Genomic DNA, 18,575 nt, shown 5'->3' with positions numbered 1-18,575 from the left:
TGAAAGCCCAAAGAGAAGTGAATCACTCCTCGATAAGATTAAATGTTGATTTATCTCCCAAAAGAATGCAATAGAATGATCTATTTAAAGTACTAAACGAAAAGAACTGTTAGCCAAGCGTACTCTATTTGGCAAAACTATCCCTCAAGAATGAGGGCAAAAGTAAGACAATTTCGGGTAAACAAAAGCTGAGAGAGTTCATGCCTAGCCCTACAAGAAAAGTCCTTTAGAAAGAAAAAACATTATAAAATGTTATTTCCATATAAGATAACAGCACATTGTTGCTGTTAAATGCCATTGATTTTTTATTCCTTGTTGTTGTTGTTGTTGTTGCTGTTAGCAGCTGTTGAATTGGTTCTGATTCATAGTGACCCTATGTACACTAGAACCAAACACCACCCCGTCCTACCCAATCCTCCCGATTGTTCTTCTGTTTGCTTCTATTGCTGCAGTCAGGTGTCAATCCGTGTTGTCTAGGGCATTCCTCTTTGCTGTTGCTCTTCAAGCAGGATGTCCTTCTCCAGGGACTGGTCTCTCCTGACGACATGTTCAAAGTACATGAGATGCAGCCCCACCATCCTTACCCGAAGGAGCATTCTAGCTGTACATCTTTTTTTTTAAAGTCATTTTATTGGGGGCTTGTACAACTCTTATCACAATCCAGACATCCATCCATTGTGTGTCAAGCACATTTGCACATTTGTTGCCATCATCATTCTCAAAACATTTGCTTTCTGCTTGAGCCCTTGGTATTAGCTCCTCATTTTCCCCCTCCCTCCACGTCCCCCCTCTCCCTTCCCCTCCCTCAGGAACCCTTGAGAATTTAAAAATTATTATTATTTTGTCATATCTTACACGGTCCAACATCATCCTTCATCCACTTTTTTGTTGTCCGTCCCCCAGGGAGGAAGTTATATGTAGATCCTTGTAATTGGTTCCCCCTTTCTACCCCACCCTCCCTCCACTCTAGCTGTACTTCTTCCAGATCAGTTTGTCCAGCAGTGACTAGCATTTTCAATATTCTTCACCAGCATCACAATTCAAATGCATCGATTCTCCAACTTTCACAGGAATCTGTGGTGATTAAAAAAACATGGCTTGGGTCAAGGACGCCTTAGTGCTCAGAGTAGCATCCTTGCCTTACAACACTTTATAGAGTTCTTGCGCAGATTTACCTAATGCAGTGCACCATTAATTTCTTGGCTGCTGCTTCCGTGAACATTGGTTATGAATCCAAACTTCCGTGAACATTGATTAGGGATCCAGTGTTAACTATTGATGCACTTGTGAAAATTTTTGTCTTCTTTACATTGAGTCATAATCCATACTGAAGGCTGCAATCCTGGATCTTCATCAGCACGCGTTTCAAGTCCTCACTTTTAGCAAGCGAGATTATGTCATTGGCATGACGTCCCCTAGCCGACAGTGCTACAGAGGACAGCACTGGAGATACAGTTCTGGGAATGCTGCATGCCTGACTGCCCACATGGCCACTCCCCTGGGTGATCATGAGGTTTCAACGGGAATAGGTATCAGAATTTCAAAAAGAAGTAATTAAATTGACACGGCATTGACAAAGTGGAGACCCAAAGTCCACCTCTATGACAACTGGACAGTCCCTCACAGAAGGGCCACAGGGGAGAGATGATACCCCCAGGGTGCAGTAGAGCACTGATGAAACACACAACTATCTTCCATTTCTTTACTCTTTCCTACCCTCACTATTATGGTCCTGCTTTTACCTCATTAATCTTGATAGACCTGTGTATGTTCATTTGTATAATTCAGATCACTTGATACATGAAATCCAAGATAGATAACCCCTTTGGAAATTGTAATGGGAGTGACAATTCCCTAAGGGTAAAGGAAGGGGTGGGGGAAGGGGGGAAGGGGACCCAATAGCAATGATGACTGTCTAGCCCTACTCCAGGGGAACAAATAACAGAATTGTAGGTGAATGGATACATTGAATGGAGTAAGTTACGGCAAAATAATAACAACAATATATAATATTATAATAAGGGTTCCTGGAGGTAAGATGAGGGAGGGGATAAAGAGGAACTGATATCAAAGAGTTTAAGAAGAAAGAAAATGTTTTGAAAAGGATGGTGGTGGCAATTGTACAATTATGCTTGATCTAATTGAATAATGGATTGTTACAATATCTGTAAAAACTCTCAATAAAGTGATGTAGGGAGGATATTTTATTCAAACTTCATTAAGTGATCTGGTTCATTTAGTAAATTCATTTTTATTCAAGCATCCATCAAAATAATAATAACCCATTGTTCATTTACTCATCCACTTATTCTACAGAAATTATTGAGTACCTACTTTGTATTTGCCTTACTCTGTACTAAAGATCTTTTCACATTCCAAAGGGGTGGTCAGAACAATACACAGGAAATTTCATTACTTGAGATAAACATTATAATGGATAGACGTCCAGGCTGATATTACAGTATACCAGCCTACAGAAGTCCAGGAAGCTTTATTTTTTAAAAAAAACTTTTATTGGGGGCTCTTACATCTCTTATCACAATCCATACCTTCATCCATTGTGTTAAGCACATTTGTACATATGTTGCCATCATCATTTTAAAAAATCATTTTATTGGGGGCTCATACAATTCTTATCACAATCCATACATCCATCCATGTGTCAAGCACATTTGTACATTTGTTGCCTTCATCATTCTCAAAACATTTGCTTTCTACTTGGGCCCTTAATATCAGCTCCTCATTTGTCCCCCTCCCTCCCCTCCCCTCCCTCTCCTCCCAGGGAGGAGGTCACATGTAGATCCTTTTAATCAGTTCCCCTTTTCCAGCACACCCTCCCAGTATCGCCACTCACACCACTGGTCCTGAAGGGATAATCCACCCTGGATTCCCTGTTTCCAGTTCCTATCTGAACCAGTGTACATCCTCTGGTCTAGCAAGATATGTAAGGTAGAATTGAGATCATGATAGTGGGGAAGAAGGAATCATTTAGGAACTAGAGGAAAGTTGTTTGTTTTATCATTGCTACTTCACATGCTGACTGGCTCGTCTTCTCCCCAAGACTCTTCTGTAAGGGGATGTCAGTGGCCTACAAATCGACTTTGGGTCTCCACTCCGCACTCCCCGCCGCCATTCACTACGATATGATTTTTTGTTCTGATGATGCCTGATACCTGATCTCTTCAACACCTCGTGATCACACAGACTGGTGTGCTTCTGCCATGTGGGCTTTGTTGCTTTTGAGATAGATGACCACTTGTTTACCTTCAAGCCTTTAAGACCCCAGATGCTATATCTTTTGATAGCCGGGCATCATCAGCTTTCTTCACCACATTTACTTATTCACCCGCTTTGTCTTTAGCAGTTGTGTCGGGAAGGTGAGCATCATAGAATGCCAATTTAATAGAAGAAAGTATTCTTGAGGGAGTACTTGAGTGGAGGCCCAATGTCCTTCTGCTATCTTAATACTAAACCTATAAATATAGTCACATAGATCTATTTCCCCATCCTCATATATAAATATATTTGCATATGTACATGCCTTTATTTAGACCTCTATAAATGCCCTTTGTTTCCCAGCTCTTTCCTCTATTTCCTTTGACTTTCCTCTTGTCCCACTATCATGCTCAGTCTTCATTTGGGTTTCAGTAATTCCTCTTGGTTACATTACCCTTGATCATGCCCTACCAGGCCTCCCACACCCACCTCACCACCGATTTGGATCACTTGCCGTTCCCTTGTCCCTGGGTTTGTTAACACCACTACCTTTCCCCCCATCTCCCCCTCTCCCATGTCCCCCTGCAACTGTCAGTCCCGTTGTTTTCTCCTCTAGATTGTTCATCCAACCTATCTTATTTAGACAGACCTGTGGAGATAATAACATGCACAAAAACAAGACAGAACAAAACCAAGCAACAATGTACAACAAAACAACAATAACAAACTAACGACAAAAAACACAACAAGAAAGAAAAGCTTGTAGTTAGTTCAAGGACTGTTTGTTGGCCTTTAGGAGTGTTTTCCAGTCCAGTCTGTTGGGACACCATGCCCTGGCCCCAAAGTCCACTTTCAGCATTCCCCGGGACCTTGCCGCTCCATTCCCTTGCTGTTCTGTTGCACCCCCTTAGTAATTTGTCTCGGGGTGGCGGGATCAGATCAGGTGCAATTTCCATACTGTGTCTCCGGTGTTGTCTCCTGTAGGGTTATGGGTCAGTGAGGGGCGTCATGTCTCATATGGGGCCTGCCATGTGGTCCTCTCTGTGGACTGGCTTCTCTAATCAGGAACATCATCCTCACGGCCTGGTGGGCCAGGCTGTGTTCCACTCTCTCCTCCTGCCCCTTCATCTGCTCCCGTGTGCTCCGATCAGATATGTCCATCTCCCGGAGCTGCAGAGTCAATGCTGTCCTCTGAAATAAATTCTTTTGGGGGGAGGGGCAGGTGTTCACGTAGTAGTTGAGTTTTAAGCCCCTCAGGCTTAAATAGGTCAAAAATGTTCCTTTTGACAAGGAATCCAACACCATTCCTCTGGAACTTGTCACTCCTGGCCTCATAAGCCATATGATAGTCCCACTCAAAATGGCCAATACCTGTCCATGTCACCTCACTAATGCCTAGAAGACAGACAATCTTTATAAATTCTTCTTCATTTTTGACAACTTTAAATTTTCTAGATTTGCACTTTGTATATTCTATGTTCTGATTATTAATGGATACTTACAGCTTCTCGAATGAAGTCCCCAAAGCTTCGTTCCACCCCTGTCATTATGGCTTGAGCCTGCTTTGAGGAGGCAGCTCTTCTTCGGTTGTAGTTAGAGTGCTTTCTGATCTGAGGGACTCCTTGTCCAGCACTGTATCTGACAGTGTTCCCTTGTAGCCTCCTTTGTAGTTTGTTCTTAGCCTGAACACTCCACTGAAACTTGTTCATTGTAGGTGACCCTGCTGGTATTTGAAATCCTGGTGGCATACAGCTCCCCGCATCAATACAACACGTGCAAACCATCACAGTATGGTAAACTGACAGTCGAGTGGCCAAGCATCTGTTAGGATGATAGAAATGTTTGGAAATAGTGGTACTGGTTGCATACCATGATGAAAGCAATTAATGCCACTAAATCATACATTTGAAAATGTTAAAATAGCAAATATTCTGATATATAAACACATATACCAGGGGTTTCAAAAAGTTTGGGGGAAAGTAGAATGAAAAGATATGGAAAATTTCCAGAAACATTCTGAAGTTGCCCCTCCCTGGGTTTAACATATATGTTTATATCTACACATATCTATATTTAACACAAAGCTTTTACCTTGTAGACCTATGTTCATAACAGCATATGTCATAATAGAAAGATATTCACAAGTGAGTGAAAACAACTCAGTCCATCAACCGATCAATGAAATGGTTGTTACCCATACAGTGAAATGTCATTGATTATTAAAAAAACATGGAGTACTGATTTATGTTATAGCCTGATCAAACCTTGAAAACATTATGCTGAGTAAATAAAACCAGATGCAAAGAGTTATAGACTGTCTGATTCCATTTATATAAAGTATCCAGAATAGGTAAATCCGTAGTGACAGAAAATAACTTAGTGATTGCTAAGGACTTGGCATGGACAAAAGATGAGAAGGCTGTGTATTCCCATAAAGATTTGCAGTCTCAGAAAACCTAGGAGTAGTTAGACTTTGTCCTATAGGGTCACTATAAATCATAATCAGTTTGATGGCCGTGGGTTTGGCTTTTGTGCAAGGAAATTGGGCGTGCCTGCTTTTAAAGAATGTAAAGTTTCTTCTGTGGTGATAAAATATGGAATTAAATCATTGTGATGATTGCACAATATTTTGAGTAGGTTCAAATTGAACACTTTAAAATCATTAGAATGGTAATCTTATAGGAATTTTAGCTCAAGAAAACCCTGAATTTATTGGTAGTAAAATTAATCAAATAATAACAAAAACAACAACAATAATAATGGGCACTCTTGGGAATAAAAGGCATCAACGTCACTCACTGACCATTAGCAATTAATTGGAAAAATAACTAATCTTTTCTGAATGGACTGTAGCCCAGGACAACCAAACAATTTTAATTGATGAGGGAAAGTTCTTCTTTTCTTTTTAAGTTCTTCTTTATGGAAATATCCCAGCTAATAAATGTAGAACAAATGAAGTTAGAAAAATGAGTTCAAAATTAAATTAGTCAAATCACCACTTTGGTTTTTAAAAAAAAAAAAGCAACAATCCATTCTGTAATACATAATGTCACCATTTGTCAGATCCAAGTCAAAATCAACTAATGACAATGACAAGTATAATCATTGAGTCAGGCAATCAGTGTATGAAGCCATCAGATGGGGGACGTCACGGGTGGGTGGGATCAGATTACTTGTTATTGTTGGGTGTCATTGGGTCCGTTCTGATGCACAGTGACCCTATGAACTACAGAAGGAAACACTGCCTCGTCCTGCTCCATTCTCACAATTATTCTTATGCTTGAGCACATTGTCGCAGCCAGTGTCAGTCCATGTCATTGAAAGCCTTCCTTTATCGCTGCACCTTTACTTTACCAAGCATGACGCCCTCCTCCAGGGATTGTTCTCTCCTGACAACATGTCCAATGTAAGTCAAAGTCTCACCGTCCTTGTCTCTAAGGAGCACACTGGCTGTGCTTCTTCCAAGACAGATTTGTTTGTCCTTTAAGCAGTCCATGGTACTTCTTTTTTTTCCCTTCGATTTCTTGACTACTGCTTTATTGACTGTTGATCCCAAATTCTTTTTTTGTTTTGTTTTGATTTTTAGTTTCGTTGTTTTGTTTTTTTACATTTTATTAGGGGCTCATACAACTCTTATCACAATCCATACATATACGTACATCAATTGTATAAAGCACATCTGTACATTCTTTCAATATGCTTCTCCAGAACCACAAGTCAAAGGCATATGATTCATCTTCCTTATTCAGCATCCAACTTTCACATACATGGGAGGCAACCCTATAAATGAAACACTGCTCAGTCTTTTGTCCCCCTCACAATTATAGGATCAATCATAGTCTGTCTAAAACTTGGGAGGAGAACATGTGCCTCCAAGGGTCTTACAACATGAAGTCCACAAATGAACTGATAAGTAATCAGGCTTTTAAAAGTTGATCCTGGGGGACAACACTGGAGACACAGTGCAAGAATTGTGCCTGATCTGACCACACCACACCAAGGTGAAATGCTCAGAGCGTGCAACAGAGCAGCAAGGGAAGCAAAGCAACAAAGTCCTCAAGGAATACTAAAAATAGACTTTGGAGTCAGGGCATGGCACCCCATCAGACTCCACCAGAAAACACTCATGAAGGTCAACCAACAAACTATTTACAAGCTTTTCTTTTGTTGCTTTTTTTTGGGGGAGGGGTGCTTTCTTTTGTTGTTTTGCTCTGTCTTGTTTTTGTGCTTATTCTTGTCCCTGCATATCTAGATAAGATAGGCGGGATAAATAATCTGGAGGAGAAAATAATGGAACTGACAGTTCCAGGGGGACATGGCAGATGGGGAGGTTGGGGAAAAGAAGGGGGTGTCAACAAACCCAGGGACAAGGGAACAACAAGTGATATAAAATCAGTGTCGAGGAGGACATAGGATGCCTAGTGGGGCTTGATCAAGGGCAATGTAGCCTAGAAGAATTACTGAAACCCGAATAAACGTTGAACATGATAGTGGGACAAGAGGAAAGTAAAAGGAAATAAAGAAAAGAACTAGGAGGCAAAGGGCATTTATAGAGGTCTAAATACAGGCATGTATTTATATAAATATATTTTATATAATGATAAGGAAAACGACCTATATACACATATTTATAGGTTAAGTATTAAGGTAGCAGATGGACATTGGGCCTCCACTCAAGTACTGCCTCAACACAAGAACACTTTGTTATAACCTGGAACTCTGTGATGCTCACCTTCCCTGACATGATCGCTAAAGACAAAGCGGGTGCATAAGCAATTGTGGTGAAGAAAGCTGATGATGCCCAACTATCAAAAGATATAGCATCTGTGGTCTTAAATGTTTGAAGATAAACAAGCAGCCATCTAGCTAAGAAGTAACAAAGCCCACATGGCAGAAGCACATCAGCCTGTATGATCGTGAGGTGTCAATGGGATCAGGTATCAGGCATCTAAGACCCATAAGAAAACCATACCTAAGGTGAGTGGGGTGGGGGGAGGCATGGAGTAGAGACCAAAAGCCCATCTGTAGACAATTGGACATCCCCTTACTGAAGGGTCAAAGGAAGAGACGAGCCAGTCAGGGTGCAGTATAGCACCGATGAAACATACAACTTTTCTCTATATCTTTAATGTTTCTTCCCCATCACTATCATGACCCCAATTCTACCTTACAAATCTGGCTAGACCAGAGCATATACACTGGTACAGATAAGAGCTGGAAACACAGGGAATCTAGGACAGATAAACACCTCAGGACCAATCGTGAAAATAGAGATACCAGGAAGGGCAGGGGAAGGTGGGGGGCCGTGGGGGAAGAAAGGGAGAACGTATCACAACGATATTAAAAAAAAACCCTCCCAGGAGAACAGACAACAGAAAAATGGGTGAAGGGAGACAGCAGTCAGTGTAAGACATGATAAAAAAAAAAAGATAAATTATCAAGGGATCATGAGGTGAAGGGGGCGGGAAATGAGCTGATAGTCTCAAGTAGAAAGAAAATGTGTTGAAAATGATGATGGCAACATATGTACAAATGTGCTGGACACATGGATGCATGGATGGGTTGGGATAAGAGTTGTATGAGCCCCCAATAAATGAGATTTAAAAAAAATTATATACTTAAAAAATGTGGCTAATGAAGGTTCACTACTCCTTGCTTTCTCAACTTTGGGAGAAGCAATACTGTAATTTCAAGTTTGACAAATGTTACCCTTTCTGTCCCTCCTTGTCCTGCCTTCATATACTCATTCATTGATTCACTCAATCATGTATTCATTCAGTCTGTATTTATTATTAAGTACTACTCTGTAGATGTATTCTCCGGGTGCTACACAGTGTATGCTGGAATATTTAACCAAATAACTTGAAATAAATGCCTCATATTTTTTTCCATTAAAAAAAAGCTTGCACCTGGATCTAACTAAATGTCTGGTGCTTATTTCCAGTCGCACATATTCCAGAAAGTGAGGTCCACGTTAACTAAGAAGCTAAGCCAATGAGTAGCACAGCTGTGCTCCGGCGGGCTTTCCATGTCTGGTTATCTGGAAATAGACCACCAGGCCTTCGAGCGTGTAAACCATTCACACCACTCAAGTTGGCAGCTAGCCTCCATCTAGTCAACAGGAAGCTCCAGACTGGGAATTCCAACACAGCATCACCTGCCCTCAAGGGAGCGGGGCAGGCTTGAGTGGGCCTCTGTCAGTCAATCACTGACTGCCTGCTGTGAGGAAGGGGTGCCCTGTGTGCTGGGTGTCCTAGGGCAAATCCCCAGAAGTGGTCAGTTAGCAGATCTGGAAAGGGCGGCCACCCCAGCTACTGCATACAGAATGGGAACCTTCTACAGCAACAAGGCACAGACCAGAAAACAAGGAAGGGCCATTGCTCGCCATTAAAACAGAAGACGACACCACAGCCAAACACTGGGCCTTTCAATCAAAACCATTGTAAAACAAAACAAGCCCAGAAAATCAATTCACTTATTAATTGGTATGAGTTGGTTCCAAGAGGCTATTATTAATCTTGTTAAGTATGATAATGGGATTGTGGATATGAAAGAAAATGAATCATTTTTAAAGATGTATACCAAAGTATTTAGAAGTAAAGTGGCCAAGTGTCTGGGGTTTGCCTTAAAAAACCTTAGCAAAGAAAAAGTGAGAGCGTCCATTTGGGAAAAGCTTGGTAATTGTTCCATATAGTAAAACAAATTAGTGTTGAGTCAATGCTGATCCATGGCAGTGGACCCCACGTGTGTTCGAGTAGAATTGTGCTCCACAGGGTTCTCAACAATCCCCCACTCCCCCAAGTAGACCACCAGGCCTTTTGTCCAAGGTGCTTCTGGATGGACTCCAACCTCAGGCCTTTTAGTTAGCACCCAAGCACGTTGACCATTTGTTTACATCACCCGGGGACACCAGGAACCCGGTAGAGCAGAGTAAGCTCATTAACCCAAATGACTGGGTCTTTGGACAAGTCCTTTATCTGACGTGGTCACATCCCTTCTTTATATTCAGTCATTTCTTTCTCCGTTACCGTGAGGTTTAGGTGGAATAACGGATGGAAATCCTAGCCAAAACTAAACCGCATGCTGCAGGTTGATGCCTTAGGTGTTTCTGAGTAGAACTCCTCCTTATGGCTCTCATGGCTATGACCCTTTGAAAGCAGATAGCCAAGCCTTTATTACGAGGTGTCTCTGGATGGACCTTAACGTCCAACCTTTCATTTATAGCTGAGAACCTAACCATTTGTACCATCAGAGCCGTCTTTTGGGGGACAACTGTTGTGTAAATGTGAGTTACTAGGCAAACTGTATGCACATATAGTTGAAAAATGCATGTTTGACTCAGTACGAGGGGCAATGTTAGAAGTACAAGGTACAGGTGTCAACTAAGAGCCCATGGAGGAAGCACACCGAGCTGTGTGATCCAAGGATTATAAATAATAAAATCCAAATCACGAGGAGGGAACAGCACATGAGCTTAAATTATGAACATCCAGTTTGACAAAGCTATGATGGCAGTGGTAGCCCCAAATCCATTTTCAGGGTCCGCAGAAGGATTAAGCCTCCAGTGAATTCTTTCTGACCACAGCTCTGGGAAGTGGGCATCAGAGGCCAGGAGCGTTCTTGGCCTACAGAGTAAATGGAAGCTATCATATGGGGGCTCAAATCCAGTGTCCTGTTTACAAGGGGAAGGTGAGGTTTCAAAATCCTGGACTGACCCAATGCACCAGACATTCCAAAACTCAACAGAAGTCTTCTTCTATTCATTGGACTCGTCTGCGTCCTGTTGGGTTTTTTTAATGGGTGTTTGTGAGTGTTCATGAATGAAACTGCCCGGCAACTGATGGGGTAGAGTACTTTGAAGAAGAAGAAATCAGTGGGTGCTGGATTTAGCCCCGTGAATGAAGTTTAAAGGGTGTTTGCACTGATCCTCAATGAGGAAAGGACGAAAAGCAGCAGAGAAAGGAAATTTGACATGTGAATCCAGGACAGGTGATCCCTTCAGGACCAGTGGTGAGAGTGGCGATACCGGGAGGGTGGAGGAGAGAGGGGGATCTGATGAGAAGGATCTACATATAACCTCCTCATGGACAACAGAAAAGTGGGTGAAGGGAGATGTCAGACAGAGTAAGGTATGACAAACTAATAATTTATAAATTACCAAGGATTCATGAGGGAGTGGGGAGGGAGGGGGCAAAATGAGTAGCTGATGCCAGGGCCTTAAGTGGAGAGCAAATGTTTTGAGAATGATGAGTGTAACAATGTACAAATGTGCTTGATACAATTAATGTATGTATGGATTATGATAAGAGTTATATGAGCCCCCAATAAAATGATTTTTTTTAAAAAGAAAGGAAATTTGAGTGAGATCCCAGGCCCTCCAGCAAAGCCAAGGTTGGAATTTCCTCTCAGTACCATCAAAGACAAGTTCATCTTGGTATTTTTCCCGCCTCTCAGCTGACATACATAGACTGATGTAACAATTAATGTAAAGTGGCATTTTATTCTTAGGGTTTTATTTCTACAAAAAACATACTCTGTTTCTACAACTATATTGCTGGATAAAGCTATTGATGTGTACAACCGCTGAGCATTGACTGGAGATGACAACCGTGGTAAACCGGGAAGCAAGGCTCGCCTTGGAGACCTCCAGCCGCCGGCCAGCCTTCCCTGGGGTGCCCTGCTTTCCCACAGCTCGTTAATCCAGGCGTGTGTGAAGGGCTGTTTCCTGAACAGGAAGATGCATGGAAGGAACAGAAAGAAATGGTTTTTCTAATTGAAATTTTTTTTACCTTTTTGGTGACACCAGAACGGACACCTGGGGGGGCAGTGGCGACGACCGAAAGGGCTGCCGCTCCAATGGCCGGCCGCGCTGTGGGAGGAAGATGCCCCCAATGGCATCTGGTGGACTCAGGCTCACAGCGGTCCTGTTGGGTTTCTTTCTGGCGCTCACGGCCTCATCTTTCTCGGCTCGGTCCAGTAGAGCCTCTGAGCGGGGCTCAGCTTGGCAGTAATGGGTCTCACGAGTTGGACAGGTGACGGGAACTGCTCCAGTTCTAACCAAAAGTTGGCACCTTGGAAGAAAGGTCACGGCCTTGAAAATTCTGCAGAGCACAGTCCCACTCTGAAACGCCAGGCCGCCTGTGCGGCAGCCTTGTTCAGAACCAGGGCCTCTGAAGATGGTACCGGTTGCGGTAACAGGAGTCCACCCTGGGGAACTGCGGGGGTGGAGGGCCAGCGTTACGGCTGCACTGGGAATCAGCGCTGAGGGCCCACGGCATGCTGCAGTACTGCCAGCTGCCAGCAGCCTCACCACGTGCCTCTGCCGGCACCACACACAGGAGAGGGGTGCCTGCCACTCACCGTCAGTGGGCACAGAGAATGCCAGTGACTGCCGCCAAAGGGCCCCATCTAACGGGGAACGCCATTTTCCCCAGAGGAGTGTGTGCCCGGGGCGGAGCTGAGACAAACTAGCGCCCCTCTGTAACTGGAGAAAGAGTGGAGCTATGTTTTCACCCATTACCCCCCGTGGTACAAAGCAATGCTCCTCCCTTCATGCGAGAGCCCTGCGACCAGGTTCAGGGGACAAGGTTGTGCTTTCTTCCTATTTGAAAACAACATGTGGGATGGTCTGATTTAAAACATAAGCGACAAAATATACTTGAAATGTGGGTCTTGAGGCACCGTTTATGCTTACTTTCATAAGCAACTAATGGGAAGCGGAAGGGCTGCTGCCAAGATTTTGAGCTCAGAAATTTACACATCATTAATTTTGTCATAATTTGATAGTCAGGAGGGAACAAGAGCCCTAATACATTCTTATTCTTGTTTTAACCATTTGTTTATTTTTCATTTATCTGTGAAGAAGGTGAGAAAACCAGTCTTCATGACTTCTTCTCTGCCCCTTTCCCCTAAAATCAACCCATAGCAACCAAGGAGTGAGAAATTTGATCTCCACCTGTGATTAAACGAAGGGAAAGCTCTAACTCCAGACTATACCTTAAGTGGGGAAGAGCTGCCAAGGCTGGTCACGGGAGGACGCTGCAACTGCACGTGGGCCAGCAGGAGGAAGACCAGTGTAAGCTGGTGGCCTACCCGGGGCAGAATGTACTTCAGTGCTACTCAAGGAGCTCAGAGACTGGGCTCACAGGGGAGAGCAGAGAGGGACTCCGAGGTCCCTGCAGCTGTGCTCCTGACCAACCCGGCAAAGAAAGAGTAAGATCCTTCTGTGCTGTACACCTGTGCCTTATGGGCTTCAGCTGTGAGATACTGCAAATTTCTCTGGGGGTTTTATTGTTTGCTGTTTTGTGGGAGTGGAAGACTTTCATTACCTGCGTTGTCTCCCCGCAAAAAAAAAAAAAAAAAAAAGATACGTTGGATTCCTAGACCCTGGTATCTGTGTATATACCCTTATCTGAAAATTGGGACATTGCTGATATAATCGGAAGCCCTAATGGTGTGGTGGATTGGGCATCGGGCTGCTAGCCACCAGGTCAGCAGTTCAAACCCACCAACCGCTCCTCGGGAAAAAGATGAGGCTTTCTACTCCCGCAAGTATTACAGTTTCAAAACTCCACTGGGACCGTTCTATCCTGTCTTACAGGGTGGGTACGAGTTGGAATTTACTTGATAGCAGTGAGTTTTGTGGTTTTGAGCTAAGGTAACTAGCATAAGGTCAGATGAGAGACAATGGATCGTGATTCAGTCTTGAGCAGTGTTCTTACAGAAAGAGATACACACAGAGAAAAGGTGCCCATTTCAGACACGCTGAGACTGGAGTCATGCAGGACAAGGAGACACCAGGAGCTCAGAGACAGGGAGAATCTTCCCTAGCGCCTTCAGAGAGAGCATGGCCCTGCCAACTCTTTGATGATAGACCTCTAGCTGTATAGTGGTTAAACACTGGGCCGGGATCCACAAGGTCAGCAGTTTGAAACCATCAGCCGCTCCTCAGGAGAAACACTGAGCTTTCTACTCTGCTAAAGAGTTGCTGTCTCAGAAAACCACAAGGCAGAGGGCAGTTCGACCCTGTCCTATTGGGTCGCATCGACTCGATGGCAGTGAGGAGTGAGTAGCCTCTAAAACTGAGACAGCAGTGCATTTCAGTTATTTTTTAATTATCTTATAAATGTGAGTGATAATCATGAGGGAATTAGGCAAAGGATCTAAGAGAAGAATAAAAGATGCAGGAAAAATAGAAGAGCAAGTGATTAGTGAACCTCAAAAAAGTTTTGTCCTAAGAAAAATGAGCATTTTTCTTTCTGTCTTAATTTTCCCCCCAGCATCTTTCTTATTAGAAAGACTTGATTGACCAGCGAATAAATAGAAAGTGTTAAGATGTGCTTTTAAAAAAATAATTCTTGGGAAATAAGCTTATCAATGTCAAATTGAATATTCATCTCTTCACTTGTTTCCATTCAAGTCATGACTAGTTCTTGATTTTTTTCTTCACAAATGTTGCATGCCACAGTATAGCACCAACAGAACACACAGCATTCCTCACGTTCCTGAATGCTTCCTGCCCCCCACCCCCCCACGCCCCCACTCCCATGACCCAGTTCTACAGTACAAATCTGGCTAGACCGGAGAACACACATCAGTACAGCTAAGAGCTCTCCACACATGGAGTTCAGGACAGATAAACCCTCAGGAACAGAAGTGGGAGGGGCGGTACCATGAAGGGAGGGGGGCAGGGAGAAACAGAAACCTGATCCCAAGGTTGAATATATAACCCCACCCCAGTGGGAAGAATAATAGAAATGTGGGTGAAAGGAGACAACGGATGGTGTAAGATCCGAAATGACAATAATAATCTGCAGTTGATCAAGGATTCACGAGGGTGGGAGTGGGGTAGGGAGGGGGTGGAAAGAGGTCTGATACCAAGAGGTCAAGTAGAAAGAAAATGTTTCGGAAATGATGATGGTAATATATGTACAAGTGTGCTTACTACAACTGAATGATGGATTGTTATAAGATCTGTAAGAGCGCCCCCAACAAAACTATTAGGTTTTTTAAAACGTTGCATGCCAGACTTGAGGCAATGAGAAATTCTGAAATACTGTGGTCTAGGGCCTGATCATGCACCCACAGCTGCATACCAAGTGTCTTTTTGTTGTTGTTCTGCTTGTAACAAGCAGTTGTGTCCTAGCAGGGTTTGGGGGGTTATTTTTATAGCCACCCATTGACATCCTTCTTGTGAAGATTTATCACAGTGACCTGAATATATCTCACAACTCGGTTTTGTTGCCGAGAAGATAAGCATCCTGACCCAAGCACCCCCCACTCCCACTCCCAAAACCTCATACAAAGTAACCAAGGCATCGCCTCCCTCTCCCTCTCCCAAGATCACAAAGCAGAAACATAAGTACCCAGGGAAGCGATAGGGCTGCAGAACAAAGTGACAAATACCTGTTTTTGTCAGAGGGCAGGAAAGAGAGGGAGAGAACTCTGAAATGAAGTCACACAAGAAGCACTCAGGAGATCAGATCTTGTGGGTAACAATCGGGCAGAGATGAGAGGATGGAGCATGATGAAAAGAATGAATTACAGAACAACAATAAGTAAACAAAAGGAGTATGGGGCTGACTGCTTAACAAGCACACGTTTGTTTACCTGGGGGCAGGGGTGAGTTGTGATGAGAATGTTCTGGAACTTGGGGATGGAGATGCCTGCACAGAAAGGTTAGAGGTCTGGCTCCACCCAGCGCTGTCGCTGACTGACTGATGAATCATCACCACTGGGAATCCTAGGACCACACCTCTACGCCACACACCTGGTAGCCACACCAGAGTGGACGCTGCTGCAGCTGGTTTGGCATGGTCGGACAGCCTCGTCATCTACCAACAACGGCTGTGTAGTACACTTTAACGTGGTCAGTTTGAACACTTTTTAGTATGGCTTGAAACTCCATTCTAAAAAGGGACTCTGGTGAAAACGAAACAAGCAGTATTCCGACTATGTTTGTGACACAGAAGAAACCTTCCTCTAGAGACAGAAAAGGGTAACTCAGACCATGTCCCAGAGAGCAATCTCCACGAATCGCTCAGCGCTCGAGCTGTCGCTGGCATTCAGCTACAAAGCGACAACTCCATGGCACAAAGAACTCCTGTCAGGGCGAAAATCAGAATCTCCAAAATATGTTCAGCACTAGCAGGTGGCAAGACTATGTCTACTACAAAGATGCCAAGGAGAGGAAATGGGACTCAAGGTTTCATACTCAAGCCCTCACGCAAGTAGCAAGACAACAGAGGGATGTGTTACAAATGAACCCACGAAGAACCTTCAGGAATCTCCTGACACCAAGAGTGACCTTTAGGCTCAACATCATCCAGAAGACACCAAAAGCACTTCCGTTTAGACTCCATCCCAAATCCACGGAACCAGAATCAGATTTGAATGGGCTTCCGGGGCAATTCTTATGACATGAAAGCTTAGCTTGAGAAGTACTCTTCTAAAAGACAATGTTCAGCCTACAGAGATCAGTTTAAAAGCCAATAGCCCCCCTACACACACACACACACACACACACACACATCAATGTGGAGTATTGAATCCATGTAAATGTACAACGTAGGCTAAAGCAACTGCAGCAGTCAGGGTTCCAGAAAACATATTTAGAAAGAATAAGAGAGCGTGCCTTCAGTTCAGTGAAAAACAGAGACGGCAAAGCAGTGCAAGAGAGCATATGTATGTTGATTTTCTCATCTTTTCTTTTTTTCCCCTTTTTAAACAAAATCATTTTATTGAGGGCTCGTACATCTCTTAGCACAATTCATACATCCATCCATCGTGACAAGCACATTTGTACATAGATGCAGCCATCAAAAGCATTTTCTTTCTACTTGAGCCCTTGGTATCAGCTCATTCCCCCCTCCCTCCCTCATGAACCCTTGATAATTTATGTGTTTGTTTGTTTTTTCATGTCTTACACCGACTGCTGTCTCACTTCACCCACTTTGCTGTTATCCAAGCCTCTGGGAGGAGGTTATATGTAGATCATTGTGATCGGTTTCTCCTTTCTCCCCCACCTTCCCCTTACCCTCCTGGTATTGCAACTCTCATAACTGGTCCTGAGGGGTTTAGCTGTCCTGGATTCCCTGTGTTTCAAGCTCTTATCTGTATGAGTGTTCATGCTCTGGTCTACCTGGATTTGTAGGGTAGAATTGGGTTCATGATAGTGTGTGTGGGGGCAGGGGTAAGCATTAAAGAACTAGAGGAAAGTTGTATGTTTCATTGGTGCTATAGTGAACCTTGACTGGTTCATCTCTTCTTTGTGAACCTTCTGTAAGGGAATGTCCAATTGTCTACACCCCCCCCCCTCATTCACATGTTGTTCCTCAGTAAGTTATTCCTTTTTTAAATCAATTTATTTCATTTTGTTGTTGTTGAGAATACCAAAAACAAACTCAATGCCCTTGAGTTGATTCCAACTCACAGCAACCCTATAGGACAGAATAGAACTGGCCCTGTGCGTTTCTGAGACTGTAGCTCTTTATTGGAATAGAAAGCCTCATCTTTCTCCCTCAGAGCAGCTGATGGTTTTGAACCAACAACCTTGCACTTTACAGCCCAAGATATAGCCACTATGCCACCAGGGCTCTCAATTGTTGAAAATACACACAGTAAAACATATCCCACTTCAACTATGTCTACATGTGACATTCAGTGACACTGATTACACTTTTCCACTTGCACGGTCACTCTCACCCTTTTGACTTGTTTTGTTAGGTAGCTAGATTTAGGGTCAAGGGGTTGTCCCTCCCATGACTGCAAAGGCCCCCTAGAGGAAGCTGGAAGAAAATCAGGCAATCATTAGATACCTATGAAGACCCCCAAACTGAGCATGCTCCTTTTCAAGCCCCTGAGCCAGGTGGGAGGTACACCTGGGCAGTCCAAACTAGGCCCAGGCTCATGACCTCACCCAGCTGGGCTTAACTAAACCAATGGAGTCAACCAATACCATCAACCATGCCTCCCCAGCCAGAGGCTTGAAATATCCTGGCTGTGGGAAGGCTGCTGTCTTTTACCCTGCTCCTGGTCAAGACTTGCCATGAAATTATTGGTCTTACAAATTCTCTCATGCCAGTGTGGGTACAGATTGGATTTCTAAAGCATTCGCCAGCAAACACTCATGATTACTCACTGATAATCTCATGGGGCAGCAGCGGTTCTCAACCTGTGGGTTGCAACCCCTTTGGGCGTCGAAGGAGCCTTTCACAGGGGTCGCCCGACTCATCACAGTAGCAAAATGACAGTGATGAAGTAGCAACGACAACAATGTTGTGGTTGGGGTCACCACCACATGAACTGTATGAGAGGGTGGCGGCCTGAGGAGGTGGAGACCCACCGTCATAGTCACAGAG

The sequence above is a fragment of the Tenrec ecaudatus genome, chromosome 2 (assembly GCF_050624435.1).
Source record: "Tenrec ecaudatus isolate mTenEca1 chromosome 2, mTenEca1.hap1, whole genome shotgun sequence".
Lineage (NCBI taxonomy): Eukaryota > Metazoa > Chordata > Mammalia > Afrosoricida > Tenrecidae > Tenrec > Tenrec ecaudatus.
The sequence above is the reverse complement of the archived record's forward strand: the minus strand, read 5'-3'. Positions refer to the sequence as shown.